Source organism: Macrobrachium nipponense, chromosome 17 (genome assembly GCF_015104395.2).
Source record: "Macrobrachium nipponense isolate FS-2020 chromosome 17, ASM1510439v2, whole genome shotgun sequence".
In the NCBI taxonomy this organism is placed as follows: Eukaryota; Metazoa; Arthropoda; class Malacostraca; order Decapoda; family Palaemonidae; genus Macrobrachium; species Macrobrachium nipponense.
Genome location: NC_087210.1, coordinates 84,182,814 through 84,198,212, shown reverse-complemented (window position 1 = coordinate 84,198,212; position 15,399 = coordinate 84,182,814). Strand labels below are relative to the sequence as shown.

General features: G+C 35.6%; 1 long non-coding RNA gene across 1 annotated transcript; it reads right to left on the bottom strand.

The window, feature by feature from the left end:
• Positions 1-9,993: 9,993 nt before the first annotated feature.
• On the bottom strand, positions 9,994-12,983 carry LOC135196083 (uncharacterized). Its single transcript, XR_010310319.1, has 3 exons — positions 12,965-12,983; positions 11,166-11,417; positions 9,994-10,003 (listed from the first exon to the last, which is right to left on the bottom strand). It is a non-coding gene; the product is annotated as an uncharacterized LOC135196083 (long non-coding RNA).
• Between the last annotated feature and the right edge of the window lie 2,416 nt (positions 12,984-15,399).

The following is a 15,399-nucleotide window of genomic DNA, read 5'->3' as shown; positions in this document are numbered from 1 at the left end:
TGGTTATCCATATAACTCAAGACTTCAATGCTGCTCTCTAGTAAGTAGTTATCCATATACTTGGAGACGTCAATGCTGATCTCCAATAAGTAGTTATCCATATACCCGGAGACTTCAATGCTGCTCTCCAGTAACTAGTTATCCATATACCTGAAGACCTCAATGCTGCTCTCCAACAAGTAGTTATCCTTATGCCTGAAGACTTCAATGCTGCTCTCTAGTAAGTAGTTATCCATATACCCGGAGACTTCAATGCTGATCTCCAGTAAATAGTTATCCATATACCCAGAACTTCAATGCTGCTCTCTAGTAAGTAGTTATCCATATACCTGGAAACTTCAATACTGCTCTTCAATAAGTAGTTATCCATATACCTAGAGACTAATGCTGCTCTCCACTAAGTAGTTATCCATATAACTGGAGACTTCAGTGCTGCTCTCCAGTAAGTGGTTATCCATATATATATAACTGGAGACTTCAATGATGTTCTGCAGTAACTAGTTATCCATATAACTAGAGACTTTAATGCTGGTCTCCAGTAACTGGAGACTTCAGTGCTGCTCTCCAGTAAGTGTCTACTTCCCAAACAAAGCACTTGAATTATGTTAATATTTCATAGTTTAGGAGAAAACTATTACTTCTAGAGGAGTTTAGAGGTCTTGTTGTGCAGCGTGGATGAGCCACAACTCATGACTGATGCTCACAGCAATGAATTCAAGTACTTTTTCGGGAAGGTGGCCACGTTCCAGGAGAGGTGGCCACTATGTTGCCACCTGGTTATTTACCCTACTGTATAACGTAGTTATTTTGGCTTGGTTTTTCATGGAAGATTAGCAAAGCTTGAACACACTTATCAGCAATTCTACTCCGCGTTATATACACTCTATTCCTTAGTACTGTTCAAACAAAAAAATTTAGTAATCAACATCGGTAGAATTTTGTAGAATTCCCTCCACTAATAGGCTAAGGCCCTTTTCATTAAAAAATATGACCCCAATTATCCTTCACTTCTATGACATAATGGGATCTAAGCCAGGTCAGGTTGGGGTTCTAATGGAACTCTCTGGTAGGACCTCATGTCTTCAGTCACGATAGATTAGGATGCTTTCTCTATGCCAGGTTGGGTGGGAATCCTAGGGGGAGAAATATCCCTATTCATGAATACACCCCACACCCTAAGTTAGGTTAGGTTACACATGGTAAGGTTAGGATGAAACCCTGTAGGGGGCCTTAAGGCATCTTGTTCTTGACAGCGTGTTTTGGAAACTGACTGAATACGATAATAAGGCCGACTGAATAGCTATGCTAACTGCTAAGGCTATGCTAAGGCTAGGCCTAAGGGCACATTTACATGATTTAACTATTTGACACAATTCCTTATGTGCAATTAGGATAACCGTACAATAGACTTTAATTAGCCTAATTTTCGGTTTTCCAAACCGTAAAAATTATGGTCCTAAACGAGGTCTCCCCATATTAGTAGTAAGGGGGTCGGGGAGACAAAGTTGGTTTAGGTATTTAGTTTTTCATAAATAAATTACAAATGGTACGACATCCCTACCTAGTTCAGCTTTTGCGAAGACGTAACCAGACAGGGAGAATTACTATGACCTAGTTTTGGAAAAAACTATAACAATTAGTATAACATTGATGTTATGACAATAACAAAAATATTTGTTTTCGTTTTCATGACATTTATTTATTTTTATTTACTATGGAAACGGAATAAATAATAAAGGAACTGGAATATATAAACTACTACCCGGCAGTAAGAGCATATTTGGAATCCCGAATGTTGAAGACGTTAGTACAGCCGTATATCAGGATCGAAACGGTACACCCTTATAAAAAGAAATCCCCTATAAAATCTACCTACATATATGGTCTGACTTTGGTACAGTTCGGTCGAGTAGTGAAATCGCAAACTTTTCGACATGTATTGCAGTAAAAATGAAAAGAAAAAGATTTAACACTACATAACAACATCACGTTGTTATGTAGTGAGATTTGAGCATCACTGTAAAATTGGGTGACGTACTATACTACTTACGTATAGCAAAGTGCAGATGTAGCCTCAACATTCATATTATGACCACTTCGGAACTCCCCGCAGTATTGCCACTTCCTCGGGGTTTTAGTCCATTACACCATAGAATAGACGGTCTTTTTTTATTATATATAATATAATATAAAAAACAATCCTACTTTACAGTGTGAAATTGGCGGGTTTATCGTTCTTAAAGACGAAACCAAACCAAGATAAGCGCTGATGGCTAGTATTCACTCGCAATATCGTTAGCCTTCATTAACGAGCACGCAAGAGAATTTGCTTGGAGGAAAGGTGATGATTTAGCTCTCGGGGAAAATGGTCTACATCAGCCTGACACATGAGTTTGTAGTAAAAAAATTGTACGGAAAATCAAATATAACATATATAGACACGGTGGTATATCTAGGCCACGTCTCAAGGCGCTGTTAGCGATATACAATGTGTCAAAGGATTCCGTCAGATGATGAAGAAGAAGATTCCGTCAGAAATTGCCGTTACGTGTCAGTGGTCGAGAGAGGCAACTTTATATTCGGTTCACAAAAAATAGTCTGTAAGGAACTGATTGTATTTAATGAATGTAGATATTTTCACCAGAGTGGTAATAATAATAATAATCCAAGATGCAAACCAGGAACTAAAATGGGGATGTGGTATAGTAGTACAATACATGCTGGAGTTTTAAAAAAAATCGTCAGCTGATGGGGATGTAACAGCACGTAATCAAAATGTGTTCTGATTACCTACATTAACATTCCTGACAATGATTAAAATGACAATTCTAAACCGAAGATAACGATTATGCAATATCAAAATTATGAAGGAGTGTTATGAGACAACTCGATTCAAAGCTATCAACAGAAAAACGTACAAGATCGAGGTATACATAGAATAATCTTATCAACTCCCGAACGTTTGATAATAACGTAATCCAGGAAGTCGAGCATATATTTTTTTTCGATTCCCGTATCAAATCGAGGAAGGGGCAAGAATCCTGTTAAGAGACTGGGCTTACGGCAGGTAGGACCCCGATGTTCAACTTCGGCAGCGTAGTCCCGAACTAGGAAAAAGGTATTGATATTTTACAAGCACTATAGATATATATATTATATATATATATATATATATATATATATATATATATATATATATATATATATAGTGCTTGTAAAATATCAATACCTTTATGATATATATATAATATATATATATATATATATATATATATATAGATATATATATATCTATATATATATATATAATATAGAAGAGAGAGAGAGGAGAGAGAGAGAGAGAGAGAAGAGAGAGAGATAATATATATATATATATATAAAATATATATATATATATATAATATATATTATATATATATATATATAATATATATATATATATATATATATATATATTATATATAGTTGGCATCCGTAAAACACCAAGTTCGTTCATGAATATATAAAATATGAAGTATTCCTTTCATTTTACAACTGATGTAATTTCGTTTTCACAGCAATATGGTGACTGGTTCCCCTTGTGTTGCGTAATACTGAATTGTGTGGGACGGTAATGAACAGATACTGCTCCAAGGAATACCTCTTCAAGGCTGACACGTATAGGGAGAAGTATGTCTTTACCATATACAAAATAAACAATGACTTCAAAATCTCGCAAGAACAGTATTAAACTATCATCATTCGAAACTCGAAAAAAAAGACAGTGAAGGAAGCTGCCAGTCTCAAAAGGTATATGACTACAATTCACAACCAACAGGCCTCATAAAATTCCTGGGCGTAGGAGAGGCGCCCATTAAAGCTTGGCAAGGTTGCAACACCTGCAGTGATCAAGTCTCGTACAAGAGAGGAAAGTAATCGTGAAGGGAACGTTCTCTTCGATACCAACAGAAAAAGTGAAGCTAAAGAAAACTGGTGGACAGATACAGCGGTCACTGAAATATCAAAATAGAAGACGAAAAAAAGACTTGTGTGTTTTTGTGAGCCAGAAGTAAACAGATTAGATGAAAGATATGGCTAATGCCATTGCGAGGGGAGAGAGAGAGAGGAGAGAGAGAGAGAGAGAGAGAGTTATTGCTGTCTCCGATTTATGAAGAACAGTGTCAAGGATGACCTGTAATATTGCGGCATTTATCGCCGTAACCTCTTTTGTTCTCGAGCGTATTGTTTTTTCATAGCATTTCGATCCTTCCTTCAATGCTGAACGTTGCAGGAAGGAGAATAACGTCCATTCAGACAATCCTATAATCGCATCAAAATAATTGCAGAACGAAAAAGGCAACCGCTAAAGCATTAGCTGTTCATCTCTTATATTGCCGAAGGCCTCACATCCACTAAAAATGTCGATTCAAATCTCACTCGAATCTAATTGACTGATTCGTGACCACTGAGAGAACTTTCATGGATTCTTTCTGTGGTACTGAAAAACTCAATGTCCTGGATTTTTAGTCGGTTACCAAGTTTCTTATAAAAATCATTTTGGACTTGTTGTTCGTAGGGTTTTTTGAACAAACTAACAAACTAAAAAACTAAAGTACAGTGCGAGAGAAAAGTAAAATGGAAAAAATAACTCATTTGGGAAAATTATTCAAAATCAATACGTTGTAAGGATTCGTTAGCGCTTGAGGAAAGTTAAGCTATTATATATATACATGAAATAAATAAATAAATTATATATATATATATATATATATTATATATATATATATATATTATATATATATATATATATATACTATATATATTTAACGTTGGTAAGTACCAACAAATGAATTTACGCAAATAATGATCAAAAACTAATGAATTTAAAGAACATAAAATCATCTACAAGCAAAATATTAATTTTTCTCTAGATGGTGAGCGATGAGAAACTTCATGCGTACATTTTTATCTGCAACATTTTCCCTCATTCTGTTTGGCAATAGGCAATCGTCAGTAATTATTGTCTTGTTGGGGTATGATTTGCTTCCAGCAGCTGTCCCTAGCTATAAGTTGCGTAGCTTTTTTATTGGTTAGTGGTAATGAGTTTTTCTCACTTGCCTTTATCTCATCTAAGTTATTAAGTTTAAAAAATGCATATAGCTAAAAGTTGTAAAATTCACTGAAGGCAACGAGTTACCTTATAGCTAAACTGAGGAACCGAATGTGAATAGACCGTATATATAATACATATTGTATATATACATATAGTATATATATATATATATATATATATATATATATATATATATATATATATATATATATATAATATATATATATATATATATATATATATATATATATATATATATATATATATATATACAAACACACACACACACACACACACACACACATATATATATATATATATATATATATATATATATATATATATATATATATATATATATATATATATAGAATCTCCAGTCAGCAAATATCACAGTATTTCAGAGGGTTTCGTGATACATCTTAGTAGGCATCATATTTTATTAAAGAACGTTTCGCACACAAAAAGCACGGTGCATCATCAGTCTGTGGAAATAAAAACAATTACATTATAAAAGGAATTCACAATAAATACTAAAAATATTACATCATTAAAATACCGCAAAAGTTAAAAGTTAAAGATTTTAAAACAAGGCAAAAGGACCAAGAGAGAGAGAACTAAGAACACCAACCATCCATGGTAAGAGACAGAGAAGGAATGGCAAACTTTGGCGTTCCAAACAAAACGACAGCTATGCCAGATACAAAGGTGAAGCCGTATAGTTAATGTTTAATGAAGGAACCAGCCTTTTAATGAGTAAGGACTCTAAGGTAGTTAAGTGCTCTGGGTCCCTCGTATAACCAATAATGGAGAAGTGCTGTTTCAAGACTTCTATTTTACATATTGCTGCATGATTTTAATATTTGAGAATTCTGGTTGCTTAATTCTCTGACCTGTACGAAAACTGTAACCCATGTGAACTGCAATATCTCATCTGCAGTAACCTACCGTTGATCCAACGTAAGAGCCCGGACATCCAGGGCATGTGAATTTGTAAACAACGTTCGATCTCATGAAGGCCTGCAGGCGATCTTTAAAGTTAAAAAAATGAGCCTATTCTGCATGGATTGTTAGAAATAAGTTTAAGTTGAAGGCATGGAATTTCCTGTTCTATGATTTGCGTGAGTCTGCGTGAGAATTTGGTATCAAAAACATATGGGATGGATGCAAAAACCAGCTTTTTTGGAACATCGAAATTGGCTATTGGTGGCTGGAGAAATTTGGTTAATACTACGTTAATGATTTTGAGAACTACATCTTTAGGATAAGAATTTCTCTGAAAAAAGTTTAATAAAAATTCTATTTCATTATGAAAAATGGACCAGTTAGAAGAGTATTTCAATGCTCTATGCACTAGGGTGGGTGTAAATAGTTTAATTTAAAAGTTTTTTGACAAGAACTGTAATAGTTGTTGGCTAGGTCCTGTATATGTCTTTTTTCTATAAACTGCTGTGGAGAATTCAGAGTTAATTCTTGTAACATTAACATCCAAGAATGGTAAACGTCAGTTGCTCTCCGTTTCCATCGTGAAACTGAATATTTGAGTGTCGTTCATTAATGTATTGTAAAACTGTGCACATTGCCATGGATATTTAAAAAGAGCAAAAGTGTCATCCACATATCTTCTATAATAAGTTGGTTTAACAGAAGAGTCACATTGATCTAAAATTTGTTTCCCAAGTCCGACATAAAAAAGTTAGCAAATATGGGACCTAAAGGTGATCCCATGGCAACTCCATCGACCTAACATGGATTGTTAGAAACTTATTTCTAACAATCCATGCAGAATAGGCTCATTTTTTAACTTTAAAAGATCGCCTGCAGGCCTTCATGAGATCGAACGTTGTTTACAAATTCACATGCCCTGGTATGTCCGGGGCTCTTTTTAAACGTTGGATCAACACGTAGGTTACTGCAGGTGAGATATTGCAGTCACATGGGTTACAGTTTTCGTCATACAGGTCAGAGAATTAAGCAACCAGAATTCTCAAATATTAAAAATCATGCAGCAATATGTAAAATAGAAGTCTTGAAACAGCACTTCTCCATTATTGGTTATACGAGGGACCCAGAGCACTTAACTACCTTAGAGTCCTTACTCATTAAAAGGCTGGTTCCTTCATTAAACAGTAACTCTACGGCTTCACCTTTGTATCTGGCATAGCTGTCGTTTTGTTTGGAACGCCAAAGTTTGCCATTCCTTCTCTGTCTCTTACCATGGATGGTTGGTGTTCTTAGTTCTCTCTCTCTTGGTCCTTTTGCCTTGTTTTAAAATCTTTAACTTTTAACTTTGCGGTATTTTAATGATGTAATATTTTTTTTTTTTTTAGTATTTATTGTGAATTCCTTTTATAATGTATTGTTTTTTATTTCCACAGACTGATGATGCACCGTGCTTTTTGTGTGCGAAACGTTTCTTTAATAAAATGATGCCTACTAAGATGTATCACGAAACCCTCTGAAATACTATATATATATATATATATTATATATATATATAATATAATATATATATATACATAGTCCAGACTTACATCCTAGAATTGTTCTTTGTCCCTCACATTTTCAGGTGTTTAAACTTTGCGAGTTAAAACTACTGAATTTCAAATGTGATCAAGGCTATCATGTTTATCAACTTCGAAGAAGAGTTAAAGACAGTTGTGTTAAACTACCTGACTATTTTTGGGGACGCTACCAAAATACTAAACTTTTCAGGGCGATTTCATCCTCGCTCATTTTTATCCTTCATAGTTGAGTGTTTCTCTCATCAAGATACGCTACTTCTTAAAGACAATTTTGCTTAGATGCAGAAAAAAGCTTCTCAACTCTTGCAACTAACACAGTCCCTCAGCCTTGATAAGGAAAACATTACAAAAAAGGGGGAGACTGGTTTTTAAAACGGTTAAACTTAACCTCATGAGTTTTGTAAGGTGTTTTTACGTTGCATGGAACCAGTGGTTATTCAGCAACGGGACCAACGGCTTTACATGACTTCCGAACCACGTCGAGAGTGAACTTTCTGTCACCAGAAATACACATCTCTCCACTCCTCAATGGAATGCCCGAGAGAATCAAACTCGCGGCACCGAGGTGCACGCCCACACCATACCGACCACGCCACTGAGGTGCCCTAACCTCATGAGGACTGTGTCCCTTGTATCATATCAACATGACGGCGACCACATACAGAAGCCAACTTACATTCTTCTACAGAAGGGGTGTATAGTACCATCATCAAGAATCACTTCAGAGACAAAACAAGGATATACCTTCAAGCACCCACATACTGACGATGATCAAGAATTGGATACAAGAAACGGATATATTCTACTGCGCTGCCTATGTTGAAAACAAGGCGCCATTTAATATTTTTGGTTTGGAAAACTCCAAAACATAAAAGTCACACAGATGTAACGTTCCCCGCAAGGATACGAAATTACTTTCTAACGACGCGGAGTGAATTCTTACGTAAACGGTTTAAATTTATTAAATAAATTACGACCAAGTTATAAATTTCTGTATATATTGCTTTTTTACGCGTTTCTTTCTGTTTATATTTCTTTACGCTAGATATTCAAACAACAGTTTTATATACATCTTTTATTAAAAACTGACACATATATTACAAAGAATAATTTTTACATTCATCCATACACACATCACGCACTTTGAAGAAGAAACCACAGGTGTTATTACTGAGCAATCAATGATAAATTACCATCAAATGACTCTTAATGACCTCTTAAGAACAATCTAGGCGATAGTAAATTATTCTGAGATTTAAAAAGACACAAATTATAAAAATACTCCCTTAAGAAATGTAATAACGAACTGATTATACTGAAAATAAAAATATTTTTTTATTTTTCCAGCATTTGGCTAAACGATACATTTACGTAGAAAGGAAACCAGCTCCTAATCAGCTCTATGGAGTCAGTCACGGTCATTCCATCCGTCAGAATTAAAATTTTTGCCGGCTTACAAAAACAATCAGGCTGCGGATATTACTTTTTTTCTCTAACTCGAAATTGAGAGGGGAAGGACCCCCCCATTCATACTTATCATACACACTACGGTGGAGAGCTCATGGGACGAGGAGAAACCAGCCTGCAGGAGGCGCTGCTGTCTACTTCTCGTAAGTGACCTCGGCGTTGAAGCCTTCGCCGATGTCGAAGAAGCGAACAATCTGTCGAGGACGAAAAGAAATAAGGCCACTTCATCCTATTTTCTTTCCCGTGTGACGAGTCACCAATTTTATGCGTTCGTTTGCTGTGTTCATGTATTTCAGAAGACCGAAAAAGACAAAGGGAATGGAATGGAATACAGAAATTAGGCCCATGGCCAAGCGCTGGGACCCCTCTGATGAGGACATCCAGCGCTGAAGGGTATTTTGACTTTAAAAACGTTTAAAATTTTTTTTTTGAAGGCGTAACAGGAAGAACAACTTGCAGTTGCACTATGAAACAATTATTAGGAGAGGGCTGAGGACAGTAACACATCAGAAACAGAACATGAAAAGAGCAGGTAGAGCCAAAACAAATGAAAGGGGTTGCAGCTACGGGCCTTAAGGGACGCCGCAAAGAATCTCAAGTAATGAAAAGACAAAAGGGTTGTTGTTGAAGAGTAACCTGGCTTTCTGACAGCACGGGCTCTTGCTCATAGAGCAGCACGTAAAGGCAAAAGGGGAATGAGATTTCCGGCCCACAAGAGGCGCAGGAAACGGGCAAACGAATCACCACGTTAATTAGGATTTACCTGAAGGCGTCCGTCGGGGAGGAGGACCCTGTTTAACTCCCCTCCCTCGGCGTCCTCTGGCCGTCGCTGTTCTCGACGTGGCTGAAGGTGTTGCCGCTCTCGGCGTCTCGACGCCCCAGATGAAGTCGTAGGGCATCCCTTCCATTGGGGATTTGGCTTTTTTAGGGAATACAGAAGGATTGGGTTCAATTTCATACGCATCTTCGTGGCCGAGATCCATTGGATAAATATTTGACTAAAAAAATATCATATTTATTTTTTATTGTCTTGCTTTTAAGCTCTGATGCAAGCGAACTTAGGAATTCATTTGAAAAAGGAAAGAAGAATATTTATGTATTAAGAGAAGAGAGATAATAAAACTAATCTAATAGGGAGAATATCCTTCACACGGTATGAACTATTACAGCATAACTAAAAACAGAATTACATGTTTTGCAATAGCAAACGTCCCCTTACGGTAAAAGTACAGAATTACATTTTTTTTGCAACAACAAACGTCCAATTCCAGCAAAATTACACAATAAATTTTTTTTACAATAGCAAAAGTCCCATTACAACAGAAGTACAGAATTAAATTTTTTCAAGACTTTATTTTTCTTTCAAAAACCGAGATTTAAAGCTTCCGCGATAAACCGTAATTCTGAAACTGGTGTCCCATGTAAAACTGACGATACGAAAAATATGTAATTTATTTAATAACATTTCATAAGACGAAGCACATCTAGATATATAAGTATGAATGTTGAAACAAAGTTATTCAAAATTAATTAAATAATAATGAATTTAAATAACTTACTGAGAAACTACTGATATGAACAATGAAAAGATAAACGATAGAAATATTTATTTTAAAAGAAAACGTTGAGTCGTGCACTGTTATTTAGGAAATAATATTAACGGTTTAGAAAAGGTTACATTTACGGTAATGGAGAGAGAGGAGGGGAGAGTTTTAGAATGAGCCCCCCTTACCCCCCCCTTCCTGATAAGTTCATTTCCGAGGGGTGATTTTCCCCCCTGTGGAAGAGCTCCCATGCCCATAGAGAGACAGAGAGAGTGTCCGGAAGAGGGAGGGAGCGAGAGAGAGAGAGAGAGAGGAGAGATAGAGAGAGAAGAAGAGAGAGAGGAGATGAGGGAGAGAGAGAGAGAGAGAGAGAGAGAGAGAGAGTTAATGTTTTTGAATAGTGAACGGAAAACATGAGAATTAGGAACGGATGAAAAAAATAAATAAATTCAAACTCCCAATAGTTATGTATATTGAAGAGAGAGAGAGAGAGAGAGAGAGAGAGAGAGAGAGAGAGAGACGTTGTCAATGACTTACAGGACTGACAATATTCGGAACGATGTTCTGTGGTTCAGCCACCAGGATGTTGTTGGAAGGAGCCTCGTACAGCTGCACGGGCTCCTGCACGGTCTCCTCGGGTTCTTCGTACAGCTGCACGGGCTCTTGCACGGATTCGGCGGGAGTCTCGTACAGGGTGGAGGGCGACTGAGGGATGTCGTAGTTGTACTGAGGGGCGCCTGAAGTCATGCCCACGAGGAGGAACGCGCCCACGAGGAGGGAGGAGACGGGCTGGACATGAGAGACAGATGACGGTCTAGAGAAGTACCCAACAATTCGAGAATGTTTAAACCAAGTTAATGGTCTTTTAGGCTTCCTACACGTGAATATATAAGAAAATTAGATACTAGGAAAGGGGGCATCAGGATTTTAGAGGTGATTAAGTGTGGGCAGGCGAGCCCCCCCCCCCCCCCCCCCCCCCCCCCCACAAAAAAACCCCCACCCCCCCCCCCCCCCCCCACCCCACCAAAAAAAAGGGCATTAGGATTATAAAGGGGATTAGGTGGGGGCGAGCCGGGGGCGGATGGCCCAAAAAAGAAAAAAAACGAGAGAGAGAGAGAGAGAGAGAGAGAGAGAGAGAGAGATGACGGCTGCGGTTCATTCCTTCATGTTTCACGTCGCAAATTGTGGCATCCGTGTTAGCTAACTTTTTTCCCTTTTAAATCGGTATTTGTTTACGTAAAACATGTAAACGTCCATGCAGTCATATACACAAAGGCAAATAATAATAATAATAATAATAATAATAATAATAATATAATAATAATAATAATAATAATAATAATAATAATAATAATAATAATAATAATAATAATAATAATAATAATAATAATAATAAAGAATCTTTATATTCAACAGAATCACCACAATTCACTACGGGATGTTTAAACTTAAAATTTAATTTTTAATTCACAATTACAAAACGATTTATGAATAACAGACGCAAATCATGAACAAACTTTACACTAAAAACAGCATCAGCACAATTCGCTATGCTATTAAATTTAAAAGATCACTTCAATTCACAGACACAAAAGATTATCGGATGACATGTGAAGATCCTGACGCTGAAGAATTATTGAAAAAAAAAAAAACAGAATCAGGTATTTTCCTTAGATCTTTTTTGACTCTTGACTAAATATTTCCTTTCGTCTGCAAGCCGAGAAAATACCGGAATGATAAAAAGAAGCAAAAGAGATACAATTCTGAAAATATTTAGAATTGCTTGATTTGCGCACTGTTCAGTTAATTTGTATTATGTCACATACCTACGTATTCTGTCAGTTGTCTTATTGTCAAATTACTGTCACAGCCTTCGTATAAAACTATTCAAAACGGAAATTTCACTATTATGTTAAGTCTAAGTACTGCATAGCCTTCGTCAAAAATAAAAAAAAATAAAAAAACTACTTAAAAAGGAATTCTATTACTGAGTTTTAACGCGCTCTGTCACCATTGTCATAGCGATTCGCAGTGACTCCTTCCTTTCTTTCTTTCTGAACTCGACCAAAAAGAAGTCCCACGTCAGTTGTCGCCGCTGCACCTCCAACCACAAGTCATTCAGGACTGCCGTCCACAACTCTGAAACCGAGTCCGACGATCTGCTTTCATTTCGACACGAAAGTCTCCAAGTCCGACAAGATCTCGGGGCACTTTGTCTCACAAACTGTCACCTAAACCTCTCCTGCGTAAGACGAGACGACGCCTGTCTAAGGAGAGCTGTTCTGTTGGAACCTGAGGAGGAGAGAGAGAGAGAGAGAGAGCAGAGGATCACACACCTTAGATACCATGATGACAAGCCCTGGAAGAAACCACCGCAAAGGGCTTTACTGATACCCAGCCCCGTCAGGACAACCATTTATATACCAGCAACCGGTCCCGGCCCTAACTTACCCCGATGGTTACCCAATGCCCCACAGGGGCGCTAATGACCCGTGCTTAACCATCTCTCTTTCTCCTGAGAGGGAATTTTCTTTCTTTCTCTCTCTCTCTCTCTCTCTCTCTCTCTCTCTCTCTCTCTCTCTCCCAATTTCTGAGGTAGAGGGCGGTCGTTCGTTTTTTCTAGCCATTTTGTCCACACTTATGCTCTTGTATTCAACGATATTTTGTGAATTCACATTTATCTTCATTGTTCGTTTTTTCTGTATTTTGTATTAACCTCTGTCACTTCTTTCAGATGAAGACCATAATATTCGTTGGAAACTTGAATTCAAGTCAGTGGCACAAGTGGTGGACTTTTTTCATGTGCATAGGGGTTTATCTTCCGAATAATAATAATAATAATAATAATAATAATAATAATAATATAATAATAATAATAATAATAATAATAATATAATAATATTTTGGTAGGAAGACCCTCTTTTAGGCCAATGCTATTAAAAAGAATGGCAGAATTAAGCGAGTGTATTTTATATTTGTTTTTTCTATTTTTCTTACAATTCGCTTCTCAGGCTCAGCGATGTTTTTGAGTAACTGGCCAATATTCATATTGGGAATTTTCAAAAATTATAATGAGCATAGGTTTATCTTCAGAATAATAATAATAATAATATAATAATAATAATAATAATAATAACAATAATATAATAATAATAATAATAATAATAATAATAATATAAATAATAATAATAATAATATACTTTATTAAAAGTAATTAATAAAGTATGCGGGAGAGAGGGTCTGCTCCAAAGGTACACAAATAATAATAATAATAATAACTAATAATAATAATAATAATAATAATAATAATAATAATAATAATAATAATAATAATAATAATAAAATAATAATAATAATAATAAATAAAAAAAAGACAAATAAAAAATAGAACTACTATTATCCTATAATAATAATAATAATAATAATAATAATAATAATAATAATAATAATAATAATAATAATAATAATAATAATAATAATAATAATAATAATAATAATAAGAGAGAGAGAAAGCTATTATTAGAAAAATAGAGAAGACTATTTTACAAGTTGAATGCAGCTGATGCAGCAATATCTTTCAATAAAACTTGTTTTGAAAGAGGGGTCTCCTTCCAATAATAATAATAATAATAATAATAATAATAATAATAATAAATTAATAATAATATAATTTTCTGAGAAGATGAAGTATCCTGTGAAAGGTGCGTGATACAGGAATGGCAAAACAGGAAATTGTGGGAGAGATGACGTTACTCGGCGGTAGAGAGGGAAGAAAGGGATAATTTGGAAAACTGTAAATAGGAAGAAGAGACAAGAGGGTTTGGAATAAGTGGTAAGCATAGGTTTCGGTGGTATGAGGAAATGGAATCTGGAGGAAATGGGGGGAAGAAGTTGGCCCGATGCAAAAAGGGACTAATTATCGAGAGGAACTTTGACCGCCATACCTCAGGACTCCACAGTGGGGTGGGGAAGGTAAAGGAGTTATGTATACAGATGAAACCCGACACTCTTCAGAACGGTAAAATGTCTCAAAACATCGTTACTTTTACTTGCGGCTTGAAGATACCGTATACACAGCGGCAAGGACAATCATTCTTCTTATTTTTTGCGTCAATATATCAGCATCTATTATTATTCATCTGCGCAAATGCGCTACTCCCTGGAAGCCATCGATCTCACTCGCCGAGAAATTGGAATTGGTATAAACCTCAAATTTGCCAACTTAATAGCTAGAGGAGATGAACAAGAGATACGGTGGGATTCTCTCTCTCTCTCTCTCTCTCTCTCTCTCTCTCTCTCAGGATTCCTCATGTCATGGTGCAGTTTCTTTTCAGACTTGGTTCGTCGCTGTCAATGAGTTTGCGTACTTGTCTATCTTTCATTTATAGCCTTAATATTTTTTTTTTTTTTTTTTTTCCCCGTCTCCGCTGAACAGAGTTTCTCAGGAATCGTTTTCAGTAACCGGTTTCCATAAATATTTTGAAAGAATTCAGATGAACAACTCAAGGTCCACATTTTTTAAAATATATTTTTTATTCATAACTGCATCGGAAAATTCATATTCGTATAGCTAGGTCTTATGTTTAAATGCAGTGTAAATCAACAGACCAATTAATATAAATAGGTATTTATTTATTATTATTATTATTATTATTATTATTTTATTATTATTATTATTATATTATTATTATTATTATTATTATATTTTACTATTTATTATTATTTATTTTATTATTATTTTATTATTATTTATTATTATTATTGGAGACAC